The sequence below is a fragment of the Macrotis lagotis genome, chromosome 1 (assembly GCF_037893015.1).
Source record: "Macrotis lagotis isolate mMagLag1 chromosome 1, bilby.v1.9.chrom.fasta, whole genome shotgun sequence".
NCBI classification, from domain to species: Eukaryota; Metazoa; Chordata; class Mammalia; order Peramelemorphia; family Peramelidae; genus Macrotis; species Macrotis lagotis.
In genome coordinates, this window is record NC_133658.1 from 444,840,699 (window position 1) to 444,857,685 (window position 16,987).

The 16,987-nt window shown below is 33.9% G+C and overlaps 1 pseudogene; it reads right to left on the bottom strand.

Annotated features, from left to right (window-relative positions):
- Nucleotides 1-13,914: 13,914 nt before the first annotated feature.
- On the bottom strand, nucleotides 13,915-14,518 carry LOC141519069 (COMM domain-containing protein 7 pseudogene; annotated as a pseudogene).
- Between the last annotated feature and the right edge of the window lie 2,469 nt (nucleotides 14,519-16,987).

The following is a 16,987-nucleotide window of genomic DNA, read 5'->3' on the forward strand; positions in this document are numbered from 1 at the left end:
TTGCTATCATAGTCCAATCTTGTGGGGCTAATATTTATCTGGGCACACTCTTCTAAAAGTCTTTTTCATATCCTGTCCCCTACTCCTCATTTTTTATAAGTTTGGAAGATTTTTTGTACTGTACCTTCTTTAACTCAGATCTGATGAGAACAAGTTTTCAGACCTTACACTACCAGATCTCCACTCCCACCTGCTTCTTCCATTCTTCCTTTCATGTTCCTTTTTACCTTTGCCTACCCAGTTGTTTTCTAGAATCAACCCATCACATTCAACTCAATCCTAACATTTCTTTGACAATTTTAAGACCATTAATATAAGAAGTAAACAAGTTGGCCCCAGTGAGTTCCTTATTATATATTAGTCTTTAATGTTTTCCTTATATTTCTTCAGGATCTTGATTTGTGCATGAATTGGATTTAAATGAGGTAGATTTAACCTCAATCTCTTTTCCAGAGTCAGAGTCATTCATGCAGGTCCACAGATAAGACAAAAGTTGGAATGACTGCCAATATTGATCTTCAATGACTTCAGTATTGGGCTAGACACCAAACCACAGTACTTCCTAAGAGTTCCCTTCACAACTGAATAAATTATCCTCATTCACCTTTTCCATAGGGGAAGTCTTTACATATTTGGAGTAGACATCTCCCTAACTCACCTATGGGTTTGAGGTTTTCCATTACCTGTAACTTGGTTTTGCCTTTCTGCCTAGACAATTTTACCACTGCTCAAGCTATAGTTTCTTAGAGCAACAGGAGCACGAAAGGTAGATAAGCAACCTTGAAAACAGCTTTTAATTTGCTTAAATAGAATAATAGTAATGTCAATATTGGAGTATCTGTGATCAAATATCTTCCTGAAATCATTTATTTCTCTTGAATCCTGGCTCTTTAGTTTTGTAAAAGGCAAAGAGTTAGATACTATTTTTTTTTTTTTGTGTTAATCAGAAGAGAAGGAAACCACTCCCAATCTGAAGGTCCCAAACAAGAGAAACTCTTAGGTTACAAGGAATCAAAATCCCTCACTGAAAATGATTTTCTTTTATTCATAGAAGACTGATTAGATATTTGATTCAAGTAATTCCAAGGACTTTAGAATAAGAAACTGTCATAATATTATTGCTTCATGTCAATATTACAATAAAGCCATAGTGAATATACTTCCTCAAGCTAGTTAACCCATGGACTGCATTGTTAAATTAAAAAAATAATAGAAGTACTAGAAGAAGGCCTCTAGTGCTTTGGTAACTTTTGTATGGGGAATTTATGGAGAGAAAGGGAAAAAATTCACATAGAATAGGATGGAAAATTAGTGCAAAACAAGGATTCTTGGGGAATGAAATTTAAAATGCCATTATGTTATGTAACATAATAATGAATGCCATGAGTAAATTTATGCTGGTGATCATTATAATTTTATCTGACTCTCTTTTTATCTCCTTGTTTCCTGCTGTATTGCAGATGGTGCTTCCTTTGTCCTTATTGCCAATTACTTTTTCCTCCTTTTGCTTTACAGAAACATTCCAAATCAATGAAATTTTTTGTTTTCTGGTTTGCAGTTATGCTTGTTTACTACCTCTTTTGCCTTGGATATAACCATTAGTTTGATCTTTTTCAGATTCATCTTCACATTTCCACTTCTTTATGTTCCTCTACTTTGTTGTCTTCAAACACTTCCAATAATGGGTAAACTGCAAAACTGAACTTCTTTTTTCTACCATAATAACCAAAAGAAGCTATCTTAGTAACAGTTTGGCTTAGTAACAGTTTTCTTTTGTTTTCCTGCTTTAGAATGAAAGATTCTTTTTTTTTAATTCCCAGAAATCTAGTCCAGGTTGGTTATAGTTTTGTGAATATTTTGTTTTGATTAAGTACACCCAAAATTCACTCACACGTTAAGCATGTATTTATTATATTGCATTCTTACAATGGCAGAATAGTCTGTATTAATTTATTCTTCTGGCATTCTTCATATTATTGCCTAAATTAATACCTTCTCAAAACCCTTACTTGTTCATTAAATTATCAAGTGAAGTACATTCTCCTTGAATTGATAAATTATAATAGTTTGAATTGATCTTGTTTGTTAGAAATGTCCTTGATTTTACTTATTTTTTCCCTCAGTTTAAGCATTTTCTCTGTTCCCTGGAAATCTAAAAATATACTGATAGCAAAAAGAATATAAAATGCAGAATATTTTAATTTTTTATATAGAGGGAAGAAGTTGAGTTCAATTATTTCAGACTTTCAATTTGTGCTTGTGTTTTTCTCATAGATTTCAATTTAAATGTTTTATTTCCTATAAACTCCAACTTGTATAGAATCACAGTACCTTCAGAACTGCTTTATGCATACTACATGGATATCAATAAATTTCAATGTTTTACTTTAAAAGAACTTGAACGTTTGCTTTTGAGGCATGAAAATTATCTTTACCATAAAAGATGAACTGTGTTGGTAGAAATTGAACATCAGGCAAATTACCAGGAAAAATAAACATAAATAAGGCAAATAGAGAAAAAAGTATTGCAAAAAGAGCTAAAGTAAGCAATAACAAATTTAACGTTTGGAAGAATATAGCTATCTATACCTATATTATAGTTAAGGAAAAGATTAGTTCAAAATCTTACCTTTTGTATTACAGTGGCACCTTACTATTCCTGAGCTTCAAAACTTATCAAACCCATTACTTGTTGCATTTTGGACTCACTTACTAGAATTTGTTTGAGTGAGAAAATGCTTTGTCACTTGTGACTTGACACTCTATTCCTCTCTCTTGATAAACAGAAGTCAACCTTGGTAGCTCATACAAAAGGCAAAACTCCAGGCTGAGCCCCCTCATTATTTGGGCCTTGACTGGTTTAGTGGGTGAAAATAGAAACTGTTTCTGTTTTGACCAGAAAATCTGAGAGCCTCTCTCATATTGATTTTTTTTTAATTAAAAAGAGATTCTTCTTTGCTTCATTTTTTACTTACCTACTTAATCACTGAGAAACCCTCTCAATTTAAGCAAAAGCGACCATTCCTGACCTCTTTTGCTTCTTCTCTTTCTTATTTACCCGAATTCACTGAATGGGCTTTGCCCCAAGTAAATTGACATCAGGGATCATTTAGATCTCATTCAAGTGCATGTCATGGAATCACCTCTCTAATATCATATTCCTCATTGAGAATGAAGGACAAAACAAAACAACACATTATGCCAGGAACTCTTTCCTATATAGGTAAAGTGAAGTTAATTTTTTTTTGTTTTTATATAATTAATTGCTTTTTTATACATAACTATTTAATTCTAAGGTTCTGTATTACAAAACAAGCTCATTAATATTAATCAAGTCAAATATGAAAGTTCAGGGGGATTTTCAAGAATTTTTATACTTACATTATTTTTTATGGAAAATATTCTTTTGCTTTCCATAGGTTTTATCGCTTATCAAGAGTTCCTGAATTAGGACAGCTAGGTATTATAGTGAATAGAGCTCTAGCCCTGGAGTCAGGAGGACCTGAGTTTAAATCTGGCCTTAGACACTTAATATTTACTTAGCTTTGTGATCTTGGGTAAGTCACTTAACCCATTGCCTTGCAAACCACCCCTCCCCCCAAAAAAAGAGTTCTAGAATTATTTAGGATGATTGTCTAGTTTCACTGTATTTTGTATCATAAAATTTTAACCACTAAGGGACTAGTTCTCAGAGATTATTCACTAATAAGAATCTAGGATTGTCATGTCACCTTTAGCAGATTTGTGCTCCAATAACACAAAAGGGTGTCTAGGGAAAGCTTTCCCCTGGATCTCTGGGAATTGGTTGCCTCCCTTAATTCCACTCCTTTGCTGCTGTCAGTACTTATCTCATTAGTGTAAGGATTATTAGATTAAATAATTTTAAAATAATTTAAATTTAATAAATGAGACACTTGACTAAGTCCCCATTTCCTCTTTCAATAAAACTCTATCCTATCCCTATCCCTTCTGTGTTAAAATGGAGTTTACTCACAAAAATATGAAAAAATTTTATATTCATATTGATGTATACAAACTAGCTGTTATTTTATGAAAATAACAATTGGTCTTGTGACAATGTCTTTTGTCTACTATTTTATTTTATTTATCTCTTTTAAATCAGGGATGTCATTAAAATATAACAAAGCATATTCTTGAAAAAAATTAACATTTACTTTTTTTCCAGTTGCATGTAAAGATGTTTTCAAAATTTTGAATTCTAAACTCTCTTGCTGTTCTTCTATCCCTTTCCCTCTCTTTGAGACAATAAGCAGTTTGATATGGGTTATTTATCAATCTTACATATATACATTTATACCTAAATATATAATATATAACAATCATACATACATACACACACATACACACACACACACACACACACACACACACACACATATATATATAATCATACAAAACATGCTTTCATATTATTACAAAAAAAGAATTCCCCAAAAACTGCACAAAAAAATAAAGTTAATAATAGAATGCTTCTTTCTCTGGTGGTGGATAGTACTTATATTTGGGGATCCTTGGAATTTGTCACAAATATGCATTCGTGTCACAATTATCCCACATATCTTCCAACACTTATGATTTTCTTTTACTATTATATTATTCAGTCTGATAGATGTGAGATGATATCTAAGATTTGTTTTAATTTTCATTTCTCTAATCAATAGTGATTTAGAGCATTTTTTTCATATAACTTTAGATAATTTTAATTTCTTCATCTGAAAACTGCCTATTTATATCCTTTGATCATTTATGAATTGGGGAATTACTTGTATTTAAATTTATATTTGAAATATTTGATAAAATATGTCTTTAAGAGTGACACTTGATGGAAAGTTTCTCCCACCTACGGCCTCCCAGCTTTATGCTTTAATTCTAATCTTGGCTATTGGTTTTGTTTGTGTAAAACCTCTTCATTATAATTTGCTTTTAGAATAGTTATGTTCATAGTAACAAAAAATAATCCATTTTACATTTCATACTATTTCCCATCTCTTGCTTGTTTATAAATTTTTCTCTTAATTATAGATCTGACATTAATAATTTCCCCATGGTATCACCATTTGGTTTAAATCAAAACACCATTTTGACCATATCTTGTTATATGGTATGAGATATGGGTCTCTATCCAATTTCTGCCACAATGTTTTCCAGTTTTCCCAGCAGTTTTTGTCAAATAGTCCTTGTTCCCAAAGGTTGGATCTTTGGGTTTATCAAACACTAAATTATTATAGTCAGCAGGTAGAATGGACATTGTGTACCTAATCTATTCCTCTGATTCACCACTCTATTTTTTGGCCAGTACCAAATAATTTTGATGATTACTGCTTTATAATACAGTTTGAGATCTGGTTACAGCTGGACCACTTTCCTTCATATTTTTTAATTAATTCCCTTGAAAACCTTTTGTTCTTCAGATGAATTTTGCTTTTTTTAATCTATAAAATAATTTTTAATAGTTCAATTGGCATGACACTGAATAAGTAAATTAATTTAGGTAGAACTGTAATTTTGTAATTTTTATTTTATTGCTTCAATACTACCCATGAGCAATTAACATTTTTCCAGTTGTTTAGATCTGATCTTATTTATCTGAAAAGTATTTTGTTATTATATTCATATAATTCCCTGGGTGGTCTTTGAAGATAGACTCCCAAGTATTTTATATTATTTTTAGTTATTTTAAATAGAATTTTTCTTTCTATTTCTTGTTACTAGGTTTTGCTGGTAGAGTATAAAAATACTAATGATTTATGATATATTTATTTTATGACCCGAAACTTTGCAAAAATTATTCCAACTAGAGTTTTTTAGTAGATTCTCAAGGATTTTCTAAATATACCATTATATCATCTCCAAAGAGTGATAGTCTTATTTCTTCACTACTATTCCAATTCTTTCAATTTATTTTTCTTCTCTAATTGCTATAGCTAGCATTTCTTGAATAGAGATGGTGATAATAGGCATCCTTGCTTTACCTCTGATTTTACTGGGAAGGCTTCTACCTTATCATCACTACAGATAATGTTTGCTAATGTAAACCATTAGATTCTACTTATCATTTTAAGGAAAACTTCATTTCTTCCTTTGAATTCTGGAGTTATGAAAAGGAATAGAAGTAGCATTTTATCAAAAACTTTTACAGCATTCATTGAGATATTCATATGGTTTCTATTGATTTTGTTTTTGATATAGTCATCTGTGCTTTTAGTTTTTCTAATAGAGAAGAAGACTTACATTCCTTGTATAAATCTCACCTGGACTTATAGCATGTGATTCTTGTGATATATTGATTTATTCATCTTGCTTTTATTTTGAACTTTTATGTCATTTAAATTATGTCAATTAAAAAATGGTCAATTAGTTTTCTTTTCCTGTTTTCCTGCTCTTCCTGATTTAATTATCAGTGCCATATTTGTATGACTCTTTTTTGCTTGTATTTTCCAAATAGTTTTTTTTTATTGTATTGGAATTAATAGTTCTTTAAATGTTTGGCAGAACTTATATGTGAATCCCTTTGGCCCTAAGTATTTTTTTTGTTAGGTAGTTCATTGAAAACTTGCTTTATTTCTTTTTCTAAGATGGAGTTATTTAAGTATTTTATCTATTTCCTCTTCTGTCAATCTCAGCAATTCATATTTTGGTAGATATTCATCCATTTCATTTAGATTATCAAATTTATTGAAATAAAATTGGCCATATAGCTCCTAGTAATTGATTTAACATACTCTTCATTGGTGATGAATTCACCCTTTTCATTTTTGATACTGGTAATATATTTTCTTTCTTTTTAAAATCATACTAATTGTTATCTATTTTCCCTTAAAGCCAGTTCCTTTATTTCAATTTTTTAAATATTTCCTTTGATTTTTTTAGATATCTAATTTGATGTTTAATTGAGGATTTAAATTTCTTCTTTTTTAATTTTGTTTTAGTTGCATATGCAATTCATTGATCTGCTTTTTCACTATTTTATTGATGTTAAACATTTAGATATATAATTCCCCCTAATTACTGCTTTGATTGCATCTCATAAATTTTATTATATTTCCTCATTGTCATTATTATTTTTTATTAAAGTATTGATTTTTTCTTATGATTTATTCTTTGGCACACTTGTTCTTTAGGATTAGATTATTTAGGAGCAACTGGGTGGTGCAGTGAATAGAATGCCACCCTGAAGACAGGAGGATCTGAGTTCAAATTTGACCTCAGATATTTAATAATTACCTAGTTATGTGACCTTTGATAGGTCAATCCCATTGCCTTGCAAAAACTAAAAGAGAGAGAGAGAGAGAGAGAGAGAGAGAGAGAGAGTTTTATTGAATTAAGTTTATTGCCTTGCAGTCTGAAAAAGGTGCTTTTAATAATTTGCTTTTTTTGTATTTGGTTGACGTTCTCATGCCCCAGTGGTAAATTTTGTGTAGGTACTATGTACATGAGAAACATATTTCTTTCTATTCCCATTCAATTTTCTCATTATTCTTTGTAGATGATATGGTGTTTTACTTAGAGAATCTTTGAAAATCTACTAAAAATATACTTGAAATAATTAAGAGGATCAGCAAAATTGAAGGATTTAAAACAAATCCCAATAAATCATTAGGATTTCTATAGTATGCCTGTGGCAAAAAAAAAAAACAGAAAGAGAAATTCCATTAAAAATAATAGTAAACTGTATTAAATTCTTGTGTCTACCTAACAAGATAAATCCTAGAACTATAAAAACAATTTCAAAACACTTTTTGTGCCAATAAAGTCAGCTCTAAATAACAGAAGAGATATTAATTGATCATGGGCACATTGTGCCAATATAATAAAAATGAAAATTCTACCTAAATTTATTTATTTGTTCATTAATTCGCTGACCTTGAAGGGTGTGTGTAGTAGACTAGCCTCATATATATTTGCACACATGTACTTATGTACATATGCATTTTTTTTAGTACTAAGTCACAGAGTCACTTAATTCTCTCATATTAGTTACTTTCTCTCAATGATTGCTAGGAATTAAGTTTGAACCAAAACAATTACAGGGCAATTTGTTAGAACTATTTGTGGGATATTACTAGTGAAATATTGTAAAATACTTTTTAATTATGAACATGTCAGAGTAATATTGGACTAACTCTATTGCAATCTGGGACTTGAACCCATGCTAAGTCTGTACTAACACCCTTTAACCTCTAAATAGAATCATTTTGCAAACAATAAATCCTCTTGATTAGGTAAGATGGTGGTGATTAATGTTTTTATTAAAACAAAAGATATTTTTATCCTTTTATCCCAGTTGTGAAATAGGAATAAAATTCTATAGTCACTTCAAAACTTATAGGAGTTCCAAAAAAATAATGAATATTATATACACAATGGGAAAATCAGTGAGTTAATTGATTCCTTGTCCAATCTTTATACAAATAATTCAGAGGTACTGTTTTTCTGAACCAACCAACCAACCAACCAACAAACTGATTTTCCTACAAATTACAAAAAACATTTTATAACTGCCAGGTATAGCAACATTATAAAGAAGAATAGTGTGAGGAAATTTTCCTGTGTACATGTAATGTTTTACTAATTAACCCTTGGAAGCATATGTTTTCATTTCAGTGTAGCTTTTAGGAAGTTAAACTCATTTCTTTTTTTTAATAATCAAGAAGCATTTATTAAGCCTCACAATATACCAAACACTATGATAAATATTGGGAACAAAAAGAAACATTAACAGTCCCTGTCTTGTTTGGGAGACGACATGCAATAGTGATGCACAAACAATATAAGAATAAATGTGGGGTAGTCTCAGTGGGAAGGAAGAACCTTTAAGGAATAACAAGACTTCTTGTAGAAGCTAAGATTTTGTCTAAGTTTTGAAGGAAGCTAAGGAAGTCAGAAGTTAGAAACAAGGAGGGAGAAATGGAATGTTTTGTGTTGTAAACAACTCAGAAGTCAATGTCATAGAAACATGGAATATGTAAGAGGTAGTGGAGAGTGAGAAGAAATAAGGGGCTCCAAATTTCCTTCAATTTATAAATTTGTAATTCTATGAAAATCATTGTTTAAGTACATGGGGACTTATTGTCGTCCTCTCATTTCAATTGTGTCTGACTTACTTTATGATTAAATTTTGGACATTCTCGGCAAAGATACTAGTGCATTTGCCTTACAGATGAGTAAACTAAGGTAAACATGATTAAATGACTCCACCAGGGCCATAGCTAGCCTCTAAGTATCTGAGGCTGACTTTAAACTCAAGTCTTTCTGACTCCAAACCTGGTCCTCTTTTCCTTTCAGCACTAGTCCATATATCACTGTTGTATATCAAGAAAATTAACACAATAAGTGAGTCTTAGAGGATCAGAGGTTTTGCTCTGTAAGGACCTTAAAGTCCATTCAGTCCAATGATTTTCATACTTTTTAGTCTCATTACCTTCTTAAAAATAACATTGAGGTACTTCCCTCAAGAAAGGAGCATTTTGTTTATGTGTTTTATAGCAGTTGATATTTACCATATTAGAAAACATCTTTGTATTATTGTGAAAATAATTTTGGAACTTCTGGCTAAGAAGGCAGAAGAGAAGACTGGCACAGTGCTAATGTTCTGATCTTCGCTCATAAATAATATGAAACAAACATCTTAACAGAAATTCAATCCACAAAACCCAGAAAGAGAAACTAGGAGAAGATCTACCTCAAGGTTTGTCCTCTGGGATCATGGGTGAGCTGGTGCAAAGGGCTGATTCTGCCAGGAGCACAGGACAGGGTCAGAGCCCGAGAACTCAATTAGCCTGATCATCGGGGTGGGCAAGATCTGAGACCCTGAAAGTGTAACCAGTCTGAGACTCTGAAAGTGTAACCAGTTTGATTGGAGACGGGGTGGGTGAGAGTCTGAGAACTCCACTAGCTTGATCAGTGGGGTGGACTAAAAGCCTAAAAGCAGGGCAAGCCTGATTGGCTAACTAGGGAGCAGAGGCATTGGTTGTGGCACTGAAGGTCTGGAGCTTACCTGCAGAGCTGAAGAGAGAGAGTTCCAGTGCAGAGCTGAAGAGAGAGAGTTCCAGTGCAGAGCTGGAGGGAGAGTGCCAGTGCTTTATTTCAGCTGAAGCCTCTTCCCAGAACAAACACAATTATAGCCCACCTCTGCTCCAGGAGTGTGAGCAAAAGACCTCCCTCAGATGTGAATAGGGAGAGCAAGTACCTTGCCCTAGGGCAAAATCCACCATTAATCAAAGATAAAAATACTCAATAGCTTCATCTACCCACTCCAAGTTAAGGGAGAGGGCCTCAAATTAAGGTCACAGACACTCTAGAGAAAGCAACCAAAACAGCTTTCTGGCCAGCCCACTTGGAGTTACTAAATCAGTGAGTAAAGCCTCTAGGGACTTCAACACCAAACCTCTGTGCACCAACCCCTTGCCAGTAAATGTAAGATGAAATGAAGAAAGGCCAGAAGAAAGGAAAAGATCCTAGCTCAGAGAGAGTTAGACCCTCTTAGGAGAATGTGATCTGGTCTCTGGCACAGAAAGACTTCCTTGAAGAAATCAGGAAGGAGTTTAAAAATCAATTGGAAGATTTGGGAGAGACAATTAACACCTTGCAACAAGAAAACAAATCATTGGAAAATATAATTGTACAAATGCAAAGAGAAAATAATTCTCTCAAAACTTCAGTTGGTCAAATGGAAAACTCTTTAAAAAATAAAACTGACCAATTGGAAAAGGAATTACAAAAGGTAAATGAAGAAAATTCTTCTTTAAAAAAAAAAGAATGGAATCTGTGGAAACTAATGACTTCATGGGACAGCAAGAGCCTATTAAACAAAACCCCAAAATTGAAAAAATAGAAAAAAATGTAAAATACCTCATCAGCAAAACCATTATCTTGTGAACCAATCGAGAAGGGACAACCTGAGAATTAAATATCTTCCTGAAAACATTGTAGAGAAAAAAGCCTGGACTTAATATTACAGCATTTAGTGGTGGAAAACTGATATCATGGAACCAGATAGCAAAATTGTTAATGAAAGAATACATCAATTCCCTCTGGAAAGAGATCCTAAAATGAAAACACCAAGGAATGTTGTGCTCATATTCCAGAACTATCAGATGAAAGAGAAAATCCTGCAAGCAATCAGAAAGAAACAATTTAGATACCAAGTCGCTGCAGTAAGGATTACACAGGACCTGGCTGCAGCATCATTAAGGGATCGAAGGGCCTGGAATGAGATATTCTGAAGAGCAAGGGAGCTTGGAATGCAACCAAGAATCCACCACCCAGAAAAGCTGAGTCTTCTATTCCAGGGTGAAAGATGAACATTTTATGTAATGGGAGACTTCCAACATTTCCTGATGAAAAGATTAGAGTTTAATAGAAAATTTGGACATCAAACAGGAGGCTCAAGAGACACATCTAAAGGTTTAAAAAAAAGGGAGTAAAGAAAAAACTGCTATCCAATAGGATGAAACTTGCTACATACCCACATGAGAGAAAGGTTCTCATAACTCTTGAGAATTGTGACTCTATTAGAGAGAATATGCTTAGCCAGAAGTGATGGACAACTCATGACTTTTCTGTGACTCAGATAGAATGATTTAAAAACAATACCCCCTTAAAAAGGGGAACAGTAAAGAGACAGGGAGAGGGAGGAGATTGAGTGGAGTAAATCTCATTACATTAAGAGGTACAAAAGACCTATTGTAATAGAGGGGAGGAAGGAAGAAGTTGAGAACCACCTGAATCTTCCTCTCATCAGACTTGGCTTAAAGTCAATTTACACAAATACTCAGTTAAGTTAAGACAACTCTTCATTGGTCTTGTGGATTGCTCTTTCTATTTGACTCAAACTGGTTTTTAAGATTTATTTTTATTTTATTTTTTTTGATAATTCCTTCACCAAGCTTCTGACTTGATTTTCATAATTTTCCCACATCACTCTCATTTCCCTTCCCAATTTTTCCTCTACCTTCCTTATTTGAATTTCAAAATATTTTTGAGCTCTTCCATAGCCTGAGATGAATTCATATTTTTCTTGGAGATTTTTCATACAAAAATATCATGTTCTGAATGTGTATTTTGATCCTCTGTGGGACCAAATTGGTTTTTTTCTTCTGTTGTTTATTCATTTCTCCAAATTATGACTTGATTTTAACTTTTTTTATTAAGGTAGAACTCTGCTTCCAGGGTGGAGAATGCACTTTCCCAAGTTTTTGAGAGATTTTGCAGCTGTTTTCAGGGACACCCCCCCCCCCCAGGGACCTTAATTTTTCAAGGTCTTATGAGAGGCTCTAATCACTCTCCTGGCCTGTGCTCTGGTCTTGTGGATGACTTCCCTCTGTCCTGGAACTATAAGGAGGTTCCCTGCTCTACTATGGTAGTAAGTTGTCCTTGGCAATCCTTGTGCACACAGGTGTGGAAACCACTCCATTGCCATGGACCAGGTGCACTCAGGGTTTCAGGTACCCCACAGGCTGTTCATGAATAGCTTGAAAGGGTTTGCTTCAGTGGTCAGCACTACCCCTTTGTAACAGACAATTCTCATGGATCATCCAAGTTGGGCTGAAAAATTGTCTCTCAGTCTTTCTGTGGATTCTACCACTCTAAAATTTGATTAGAATTGTTATTTAGAAGTATTTGGAGTAGTCTGTGGAGAGCTGTCAGGATTTCCTCCTTTATTCAGCCATCTTGGCTTCCTCCTCTCCCCCCAGTTAAACTCATTTCAATGAGTTACCCATCAACAGTAGTAATTAAATGAATTGGAATTATTATGGTTCATAATGATATTAAAACAGTTTTCTCTCCATGAAAAGCATTATTTCTTCAGACATTCAGCTTGTAGAATCCAAATTTATCAAATTATGCAGAAACCTCCATTCTTGTAGTGTAGTGAATAATTTACCTTGCCTATCAGTTGATCTTCTATTAATGTCACAGAACATTAGTGACCCTATGAAAAATCATCCTCATTTCAAAAGGAAACAGGCTCTCTTTGGCTTAGTTTGCTGTAAAATTACTGAGAGAACAATATTTAATCTCTGATCCCTTATTCTTCTTTATCCCAATCTAACACCATACTTCAAAAGGTGAGATAAGCTTCAACTCATCCAAAATATTCAGTGAAAGTAAAGCAAATAGTTTCCTAGAATACTTTATCCATGAGATTATTTTATGGGGAGAAGAGCCTTTTTAAAAAAAAACTCCATACAAAAACATGAATAGTTAACTCAATTTTAAGTGAAGTGATTCAATCCAGAGTGATGGTATATATCTAAGACATTTCCTTATTTATTGGAGGCAAACCAATTTCCCTAATCCAATTGTTCCATGTAAAAGTTTTCACTTTTTTCTATTATCTATAGTGTAAGTAATGAAAATATTGGAGGTGCTATTCATATTGGGCCTTGATAAGTTGTTAAGTTCAGACTTATAGGTTTAAGAATAAAAATTATTATTATTTTTTCCTTCAAATCCTGTATTAGACACCTAGATAAGGCAGAACTCTGTTCAACGGGTACTTGGCCAGGGAAAAAGACTCCTAAGGAGGCTCAGAAGATCACCTTCACAGGGTAGATGCAGAAGGAAAGACATTTTTGTTTGCTTCTTGCAGATTCTGGCTCCCCTGTCTAATTTCAGGTTAACTCTGTTTTGTAGTTAGACTGTTGATCTTGGAAGTTTGAGAAATGGGAGTTCTAGAAGGCAGAAAAGGAGGAGTGTATCACAGACTGGCTGGATTTCTCCCCCTCCCAATGGTTTAAATATTTTAGACATGGCCTGTGGAATGAATCTTGAGTTTATATGGTAATTGTATTGGACTTCCTAGTACAGAACTGTGACCCTTTTTGGAGATACTCCAGCCCCTAAGCTGTTATAGAGCAAGCCACAAGGATAAACTGGTTATCTTCTTCTTCCTTCTCCTTCAGCAGAAACACTCCATGATGGCTCAGACACATTCCATCTCACTCAGAAAGTTATAGAACTGAGGCAGGGTTAACTCTATATACACATTTTCAGTTTGGTTTCCTTTTTTAACCACCAACTTCAATTTTAAAAAAATACTCCCCACTTTCTGCAGTTCACTGCTCCCTGAAGTCACTCCAAATTTCCATTCCATATCTATAAGCTGGTTGATCATCAATGTCTGCTCTATTGCCCATCTTGCAAGTGTGAGATTTCTGTTTCCACTTCTCAGAAAAATAAGTGGCTTTCTCTTCACCGAGCCCCAGAGTAATGAAATCTGCTCTGACCTGCTCAGCACTCATATTCTTCTTCAAGGCACAATTAGGCATTAGGAGAAGGCTTTTCACAATAGTCTTTAAGGGCCCGAGGCTGATTTGATTGGTGGCAGCAAAATCAGACAGTTAAGCAAGGAATGTTTCAACCTCCTTGGGTTGAACCAAAAAGTAGAAAATCACTTCAGTCAGCTTTGCAAACTGCCGAGCTGGTTCAGATGCAACATGTTGCTCCTTACAGATTTGGAGACGGGGTCCCGCCTGAAATGAAGGTGCCCCATGGCCACACGCGGGCACGTGAGCACACCATGGTCCTGTCCCGGCCGTGTGCAGCCTCGCCCAGATTGCCGCCACTGCCACTGGCGTCGGTTTCACCGCTGCCACAAGGATAAAAAATTATTAAGGACTTTATATGTACCAGGACTTTATATTGTTCTAAATATTGGGGATAGGAATACAAAAGAGAAATAATCCTTGCCTAAGGAAGCTACATTCTATTCAGGAAAAGAACATATAAAGTTGTGTTGACCAGAGGAAAGGGTAGTCATAGTGATAGTGAGTAAAAACATAGGGTTATCAAATGACCTAGCTTTTTCAGAAACAATAATATTAGGGGCGGCTAGGTGGCGTAGTGGATAAAGCACTGGCCCTGGAGTCAGGAGTACCTGGGTTCAAATCCGACCTCAGACACTTAATAATTACCTAGCTGTGTGGCCTTAGGCAAGCCACTTAACCCCGGTTGCCTTGCAAAAACCTAAAAAAAACCCTCCAATAATATTGCTGACTATTATTTATATTATATATCATATAATATATATTTCATATATATTATAAGCAATAACATTACTGTCTATAGCTCAAAAGATGGAAAAGGGGAATAGAGTTCAGCAGTGGCATGATAGAAAGTAGTTGACCCACTAATCAGAGATCTTACCAGTCAGTACTGTGCCAAACAGGGAGCTGGGCATCCATTATGAGGTTTCAGTGGCAAGAGTGACAATCTAGAAAGGGTTGGTGAGAAGATAGGTTTTAGAAATAACAATTTAGAATATATGTAGAGGAAAAAGAGCCAATATTCTTCCCTCCTCTCTCCCCCCCAGTTTATAGTATTTTATTTTTTTCCAATTGTATGTAGTTTTCAACTTTCATTTTTATAAGATTTTTATTTCCAAATTTTTTTCCTTCTCTCCTATCCATGAGAACAAGTAATCTGATACAGTCATGTTAAGCACACTTTCATATTAGTTATATGAAAGAAGAATCAGAACAAAAGAAAGAAAAGACAAAAAAATTTTTTTTTAAAGTGAAAATAGTATGCTTTGGTCTGTATTCAGACTTCGTGTTTCTTTTTCTGGATGTGGATAACATTTTCCATTGCAGAATGGTCTTTGATTGCTGGATTGCTGAGAAGAGCTAAGTCCATCATAGTTGATCACCTCTCATTCTGGGTACTCCCTAACATCTTTAATACTATATTCAAGTGATCAGACAATTTGCTTTTCATTCTAAAGTTCTTTTGATGTCTTTTGTTTTTACACTCTAAACATTTACAGATAACTCTTACTCTGAGAGATTTTTCACAGTGGCCTCAAAAGTGCTTGCAGGCTTTCCAGATTATAGTTATTTAGCTATGCTTTCTCTTCCACCCATTTCATTTCCCTCTTTTTTCTTAATACTATAATCATTATTTCTAGTAATATGTCATATAGAAGTGGTAACAGTGGATATCCTTGTTTCACTCTGAATTTTTTGGAAAGGATTCTATTTTATCTCTATTTGAAGTAATGAACTCATTATTATGGAGGGAGGAGGGAAGGAAAGTGAAATATTTGTGTAGTACTCACTATGTTCTAGACACTGGTGCATTGGGTAGAGTACCAGTCCTAAAGTCAGGAGGATCTGAGTTCAAATATGGATTCAGACACTTGTTAGCTGTATTAACCTTGGGAAAATCACTTAGTCCTGATTTCCTCGCATCCAGGGTTATCTCCAGTCATTCTGATTCATATATGGCGACTGAACCCAAAAGACTCTGGCAGAGAATGTAAGGCTAGTGATTTAGCATAGAATCCCCCCCCCCCCACTCAAATCTAGTTAAAATGAATGTCATGGCATTACCTCCTTTCATGGTCTTTGAAAATGAAGGACAAACATCATAAATGCTTTAAAAAACATTGTCTCATTTTATCTTTACAGCAACCTTGTAAGCTATTATTATCACCCCAATTTTACAGATATGCATATTTTATTTTTGTTCATTTCCATATTGGTCATATTTAAAAATAAAACACATACTCAAAGTTGAAAAATAGTGTGTTTCGATCACATTCAGACTCCATCAGTTCTTTCTCTGAAGATGGATAGATTTTTTTTTTATCATGACTCTTTTAGAACTATCATGGATCATTGTATTACTGAGAATAGACAAATTATTCACAGCTGGTCATTGTATAATTATGCTGTTACTGTGTACAATGGTTTTTCTCACTTCACTCTGCATCAGTTCATGTAAGTCTTTCCAGGTTTTTCTGAAGATATCCTTCTTATCATTTTTTATTGAACATTAGTATTTCACTACAATCATATACCACTCAATTTCCAATTATTCACCACTGCAAAAAGAGTTGTTATAAATATTTTTTTAAATAGGTCCTTCTCCCTCTGTCACTTTTTTTTATTTTTGATTGTCTGGATACAGACCTAGTAATGGTTGGTTGGTTGTCCTTTGTTCTCGAAGAGGACCAAAATGA